The sequence below is a fragment of the Eumetopias jubatus genome, unplaced genomic scaffold, assembly GCF_037043125.1.
Source record: "Eumetopias jubatus isolate StellerSeaLion01/CBP00866 unplaced genomic scaffold, mEumJub1_p1.0 scaffold_11, whole genome shotgun sequence".
Taxonomy (NCBI): domain Eukaryota; kingdom Metazoa; phylum Chordata; class Mammalia; order Carnivora; family Otariidae; genus Eumetopias; species Eumetopias jubatus.
The window spans coordinates 85,421,582-85,427,850 of NW_028274817.1; positions in this window are offsets into that span (position 1 = coordinate 85,421,582).

The following is a 6,269-nucleotide window of genomic DNA, read 5'->3' on the forward strand; positions in this document are numbered from 1 at the left end:
TAGCAGTGCAGGGTATTTGGCGCCGGGTGAGGCCAGGTACCAAACAGTCTCTCCTCCCTCCTTAAGGCTCTGAATATCTGCTGTGAAAGCCCTAAATGCCTTAGCCCTTTGGGTTTCAAAGAGAGTCAAAATAGTTACCAGGCTAGAGTGCGGTTGAGTGGCCAGGCAGCTTCTGAGCCTCATCCCAAAGATATATTTTCCCGGAAGAAAGAAACCATGTGTTGAAATGAAAACAACTAATTGGAATAAAATATCTTGTAATCGGTTTATTTATTTGTTTATTTATTAATATTTTATTTATTTATTTGACAGAGAGGGAACACAAGCAGGGGGAGTGGGAGAGGGAGAAGCAGGCTTCCCGCTGAGCAGGGAGCCCGATGTGGGGCTCCATCCCAGGACCCCGGGATCATGACCCGAGCCGAAGGCAGACGCTTAACTGACTGAGCCACCCAGGCGCCCCAAGAAAGGTTTCTTTAAGCAATTATGAGGCTTCACTGTGAGAACTGTTCACTACAAGGTATATTATGGGCAAGTGATAGTATAGCATTTGAATACCTACTTATTAGTCTGGATAACCAGTTGAAGGTGCTGTATAATTTTAAATGTAGGAACAGCATTCTTCAAGATCTAGGGAGAAAGTGTAAAAATTGCCTGATTATTTGAATACATACACTCAGTGTATTACAGAGCTCTTTCCACTGCCAAAGAGTAGTCATAATGTTTGCTTGGTTTCAAACCAAATCCGTAACGTTAAAATACATAATTTCCATCAGCAACTTGTTGGCGTTGGGTGAGGGGAAGTCCTTCCTTGTACAAAGATATGTGATTTTGGGGCGCCTGGGTGGCTCAGTTGGTTAAGCTTAAGTGTCTGCCTTTGCCTCAGGTCATGATCCCAGGGTCCTGGGATCGAGCCCTGCCTGGGGCTCCCTGCTCAGCGGGAAGCTATCTATCTCAAATAAATAAATAAAGTCTTTTTTTAAAAAAAAGATTTTACTTATTTATTTGACAGAGAGAGACACCGAGAGAGGGAACACAAGCAGGGGGAATGGGAGAGGGAGAAGCAGGCTGCCCGCCGAGCAGGGAGCCCGATGCGGGGCTTGATCCCAGCACCCTGGGATCATGACCTGAGCCGAAGGCAGACGCTTAACGACTGAGCCACCCAGGCGCCCCTAAATAAATAAAGTCTTAAAAAGATATGTGGTTTCTGCTGAAGACTTTCAAAGACATTCTCTAATGCAATGTTATTAAAAGGATCTTTTATGTCCCTGCCCAAATGAACATTGAATTTCAGGCTGAGACTTTCCATTGCATCTTTTGATTAAGCAGCAAGTAGGTTTGTGTCCAATATTCATTGAAATAGCAAACTGAAATCCATCCCCCCGTTGCAGAGGGTAAGCTGAACCACAAGGCTGAGAGATCTCCAGAAACTCAGGCAAACAAATGTGTGTATATACTTTACATGTGCACTCACACACAGGTGTGCAAGTATTCGTGTGGCTCACAGAGCCATGGATTGGTCAGGGGCCTCAAGGGGAAAAACCTAATATTGTGGAGGGATTGAAGTGATTCGGTAGGTGACACCCCCTTACTCCATACCCAATTATTTTTCTCAAGTAGTTCAATGAAGTTACCACACAAGAGTTTGGGATTTAATCTTAGGCAGGAGAGGACCACCTATAAAATTTATGGAATGCATTAGATCCAGGTAATCAAAATTCAACAAATATATTTTTTTAAGATTTTATTTATTTATTTGACAGAGAGAGACACAGCGAGAAAGGGAACACAAGCAGGGGGAGTGGGAGAGGGAAAGGGAGAAGCGGGCTTCCCGCCGAGCAGGGCGCCCGATGCAGGGCTCAATCCCAGGACCCTGGGATCATGACCTGAGCCGAAGGCAGACGCCCAACGACTGAGCCACTCAGGCGCCCCTCAACAAATATTTTTTAAAGATTTCATTTATTTATTTGATAGAGCACAAGCAGGGGAGGGGCAGAGGGAGAGAGAGAAGCAGGCTCTACTCCATCAGATGTCTACTGAACATCTACTACATGCCAGGCAGTCTGTCGGATGCTCTATCTACATTCTCCCCTTTAACCTTCACGACAAACCGACAAGGGGGATATTTTGTCCGCATTTTACTCATGAGAAAACAGATTCAGAAAATATAGGTGACTTGTTTGCTCAGGATCACAGAGTCAGCACAAATAAGGCTGGGCCCCTGTCCTCTTAACTCTGGCTCCCATTACCCAGCCTCTCACCCCATTCATCTAGCAAACTTCTATTCATCCTTCAGATCTTAGCTGAGATCCCACTCTCCCCGGAACTCCTTCCCGGGCACGCTGAGTTCAGGTTCTGTTGCCTCCTCATGAACTCGTGTATCCCTCCTCTGTAAGCAGTAAGTGGGCAAGCCTTTCAGCCTTATTTCACAGCATCAGGTATATGGGAGACATTAAAGGAATAGCTACTGGAGGGGCGCCTGGCTGGCTCAGTCAGTAGAGCCTGTGACTCGAGATCTCAGGGTTGTGAGTTCAACCCCCACAATGGGCATGGAGTCAATTTAAATTTACAAAAAATTGCTATTGGGGTGCCTGGATGGCTCAGTTGGTTAAGCGTCTGCCTTTGCCTTGGGTCATGATCTCGGGGTCCCGGGATTGAGCCCTGCTCAGGGGGAGTCTGCTTCTCCCTCTCCCACTGTTCCTCCTCCCCCTGCCTCATGCTCTCTGTCTCTCTCTCTCTCAAAATAAATAAATAAATAAATAAATAAATAAATAAAATCTTTAAAAAAATAGCTATTGGATGAGTGACTAAACAAAGGTGTGAATGATGCACGCCAAAGATTTCCACCCCCCACCCAGTCTCCTTCCTTGCAAAGGGCCAGGCCAGGGCTGAACCCCCTTGGGGTGGGGGACACAGTACAGACAGGGAGGAGACCCGCCCTTGTGAGTTCACTGCTGGTTAGGGAGACATTCCAGAAAATGATGGGAATGCAGAGTGCCCTGAGCTGGAGGAGAGGATAGGGTGGAGGGAGGGCAGCTAGGGAAAGGAAAATCAACGGATGTCATCAGAGATGAAACAAATTGTTTCATCCAAATAATGTTCTCAAGTCAAATATGAGAACAATCATGTGAATATAAATTATGGACTGGAGAACTGAGCCTGACACCTTTTAAATAAAGGATTTTTAAGGATTTATTTATTTAATTGAGAGAGAGAGAGAGAGAGAACATGCTTGCGGGAGCAGCGGGGAGGGGCAGAGGGAGAGAAGCAGACTCTGCCCTGAGCCTGGAGCCTAACTCCTGACTCTGGGATCAGTCTCATGACCCTGAGATCATGACCTGAGATGCAGACCTGAGATCGTGACTGGAGCCGAAATCAAAAGTCAGATGCTGAACCGACTGAGCCACCCTGGCGCTCCAAGCCTGACACCTTTAGAGTCCGATGCTGATGCCTTGGAACTACTGGCAAATAATAGATCACCTGCAATAATTACTCCTTTGTAAATAACAAATCACTCACAGGTAAAAGTGTGTGTATTTAGCCTGTCCCCTTGTGCTCACTTCCTCGGTCATACATTGTCCTTTGTCCTGGCTCCCGGCTCCGGTCCCCACTTGGCTGGTTCTCTCTTTGGACCGGGATGAGCTCCCTGTGAAGGCTGGAAGCGATGTGAGGACAGGAGTAATGAGTGACTCATATTTTGTGTTCCCTCCACGGTGTCTGGGGCGAGTCAGACCAAAAGCTGGAGGGAGGTAGAGGATGGGTGCCCGATGGATAATGCATTGCTTTCCTATAAATGTGGACTGTGATGCGTTTGTCTCTCAGATCCTAATTCACTTTTTCCTGGTCTGATAGTTTTGGATTTCACTCCCAGGAGGCACCAGCGGCTTGCCTCTGCCCAAGGCACCATGAACTTCAGCCCCAGGCTGAGCAGCACGGCTCTTATCACAGACTGAGAAGGCTCTGTCCCTAATGTTATTTATTTGACACCATTAATTCTTGTCCTTTGATGTGTTTTGGGTTTTTTCCTCTTTGGTTCTGGCATGGGAAAAGAGGTAGAACAAAGAGAACCCTTGGCCTGGCCCTGTGAGTCTTCTGATAAATCTCTGGCTTTCTGATTGGGTGACAGCTGGGAGGAGACCCGCTGCTCCCCCAGCTCTCTCCCTACTCCCTACTGGTCCCCCTTCTCCTCCCTTCTGCTCCCCAAGACGCCACCCTTCACACTCCTGTAAGAGAGAAGAAATCAGGTTCAGGTTCTTTAATGGGGAAACCGCATCCACCACCCCCCTGTCGCAGAGTAACCTCCTGAAGGCCCCCTCTTGGCAAAGTCTGGGCCAAGGAGAGATTCCTGCTGCCACTCTCTGGGAAAATGAGTAGCCAAAGTCAATGTCTGATTGGAACCAAAGGGGAAAACATACTGGGATCTCGCTGAAGACTTGTCCCTTTAACTGATTCCTTTACTAACCAGTTGACACGTGTTTAAAATCTGCCCCGGAGACATGGCATAGGTTTTGGGCCTTCCTCCACCACTGAATCCTCCCCCGTCTGCTCCCTTGCAGTCCTCCAGAAGTTGTTTTTCAAAGCACATTTATTAGAAACCTTGTTGCGCAAGGCAGTCTGCCAGGCAGTGTGTAAGGATAATGAAACGCCCGGCCTCTCATCTGCAGAAATTCATCCCGGGGGAGGGACACGGTCATCCCGGGGGAGGGACACGGCGTGTGCAAGATAAAGAGCAGGCTCTGGGCTGAACCCCCGGGGCCCAGGATAGCTATTTCCCTTTATCACAGTCCGACCAGAGACGCAAACATTTTGGAAACAGAGTTAAAAAAAAAAAAAAAAGATAGAGGGGCGCCTGGGTGGCTCAGTCGGTTAAGCTTCTGCCTTGGGCTCAGGTCATGATCCCAGGGTTGTGGAATTGAGCCCCGGGTTGGGCTTCCTGCTCGGCGGGGAGCCTGCTTTTCCCCCTGCCGCAGCCGCTCCCCACCAGCTCCTGTGTGTGTGCGCGCGCGCGCGCGCGTGTGTGCGTGTGTGTGTGTGCGTGCGCGCGCGCGCACGAGCTCTCTCTGTGTCTCCTTCTCAAATAAATAAAATCTTTTAAAAAAATGGTAGAAAGCAAAGAATGGGGCCACCAGGGAACAACATTTTGACATTAGCAGCTGGGATTAGATCCCATGCAGTTGATTAAATGAGTTCGCCCTAGCCAAGAATCCAAGTTCTACATTTTTTTCTGCCATCACCATCATCACCATCATCACTGTTACATTACATATTATTTACTTCTTGGCACTTAGATGATACCTCCTCGTGGTCACCTGTGCCTTGAATCCCACCGTACCCAGAATTCTTGTTCTTTTCTCTGTTGCTATATGTTTGTGGGGCTACGGGAGAGGGATGATAGCCCTGGGTCCCATAGCAGAAAACATAAAATCAAACACGGGACCTCCACTTTCTTAGCAGTGCTCTAAGCTCTGAGAGATGGAGATTCCTGCTTGCCGCAGCACCGCCCTGGTGTGGTGGGCACCTCCAGCCTGCTCTTCTTCTTCATTTCATTCATCCAAGATTGCCTCTGGCCATTTTCTTGAGGCAGTGCCTGGCACCGACCCAACTTTTGGCCATTATTATGTTTTTTTCCTATTTTTTTAAAAGATTTTATTTATGGGCGCCTGGGTGGCTCAGTTGGTTAAGCGACTGCCTTCGGCTCGGCTCATGATCCTGGAGTCCCGGGATCGAGTCCCACATCGGGCTCCCTGCTCAGCAGGGAGTCTGCTTCTCCCTCTGACCCTCTTCCCTCTCGTGCTCTCTATCTCTCATTCTCTCTCTCTCAAATAAATAAATAAAATCTTTAAAAAAAAAAAAAGATTTTATTTATTTATTTGACAGAGAGAGACACAGCGAGAGCAGGAACACAAGCAGCGCGAGTGGGAGAGGGAGAGCAGGCTTCCCGCCAAGGAGGGAGTGGGACTCGATCCCAGGACCCTGGGATCATGACCTGAGCCGAAGGCAGACACTTAACTGACTGAGCCACCCAGGTGTCCCTATGATAAATTATTTTATGATAAATATTACATAAGTTTCTAAAGTGTAAGAAAATTTAGATATATAATGTGGATACTAGCCACATTTTTTGGACTAATGAATCCCCCCCCCAAGAAAAACAGGTGTAGTCATGTATGTGAGTGTGTGGGAGGGGACAGAGGTTGGCCATCTCTCCATTTTGCCAAGTTTGGGACATTAACAAACTGACAAAGCCTCAACTTCTAACTTCTCACCATCAT